The following is a 1,289-nucleotide window of genomic DNA, read 5'->3' as shown; positions in this document are numbered from 1 at the left end:
GAACTGGTGAGCTCAAGCAATCCACTGGCCTTGGCCTTCTAGAGTGCTGGGATTACAGGTGTGAGCTGCTACACCCAGCCTAGAGTAATTTATATTTTATTTCTTTGTAATAGAATCACTATGTCACCCTCGGTAGAGTGCTGTGATGTCACAGCTCACAGCAACCTCAAACTCTTGGGCTGAAGCGATTATTTTGCCTCAGCCTCCCAAGTAGCTGGGACTACAGGCACCTGCACAAGGCCTGGCTGCTGTTGTAGTTTTCGTTGTTGTTTGGCAGGCCTGCGCTGGGTTCAGACTCGCCAGCTATGGTGTATGTGGCCAGCAACCTAGCTGCTGAGCTACAGGTGTTGAGCTGGGTTATTTATTTATTTTTATTTATTTTGAGACAGAGTCTCAAGCTGTCACCCTGGGAAGCGCCATGGTGTCACAGCCCACAGCAACCTCAAACTCCTGGGCTCAAGGGATTCTCCTGCCTCAGCCTCCCAAGCAGCTGGGACTACAGGCGCCTGCCATAATACCTGGCTATTTTTGTTGTAGTTGTTGTTGCAGTTGTCATTGTTGTTTTAGCTGGCCCAGGCTGGGCTCGAACTCGCCAGCCCTTATGTATGTGGCCAACGCTCTACCCACTGAGCTATGGGCACTGCCTGGGTAATTATTTTTAATAAGAGATGTTTATGGGTTGGACACAGTGGTTCACACCTGTAATCTCAGCAGTTTGTGAGGTCAAGACAGGAGGATTGCTTGAGGCCAGAAGACCAACCTGAGCAAAAGCAAGACTCCATCTATACAAAAAATAGAAAAATTAGCTACAAGTGGTGGTGCCTGCCTGTAGTCTCAGCTACTCAGGAGGCTGAGGCAGAAGGTTAGCTGAGCCCAAGAGACGGAAGTTGCTGCAGTGATGCCACTGAACTGGAGCAATAATAATGAGATCCTGTCTCAAAAAAAGAAAAGAAGAGAAAAAGAAAAAGAGGATTATTTTCTAGCCTGGGAAGTACGAAGAAGCATGCCAGTGGCATCTGGTAAGTTTCTGGCAGAGCTTTCTTGCTGTGTCACAACATTGCAGAAAGTCAAAGGGAAGCAGATGTGTGAACAGGCAAAGCCAAGGGGCTTCTGGCTTCACAACACACTGAAAGGGTGGAAATGTTCACTGCTGCTCGGGAAAGAATTGTCTCAGGCAAAGTTTAGGATAGAAAATAGCATGCAGTTTATTTTCCAGAGAAAGAAAGAAAGAAAATGATAGCAAAAAAAAAAAAAAAAAAGAGAGAGCACCAAGCCAAAAAGGGAGAAAG

Source organism: Otolemur garnettii, unplaced genomic scaffold (genome assembly GCF_000181295.1).
Source record: "Otolemur garnettii isolate 467f Iridium unplaced genomic scaffold, OtoGar3 scaffold00054, whole genome shotgun sequence".
Classification (NCBI taxonomy): Eukaryota; Metazoa; Chordata; class Mammalia; order Primates; family Galagidae; genus Otolemur; species Otolemur garnettii.
This window is presented reverse-complemented; position numbering follows the sequence as displayed.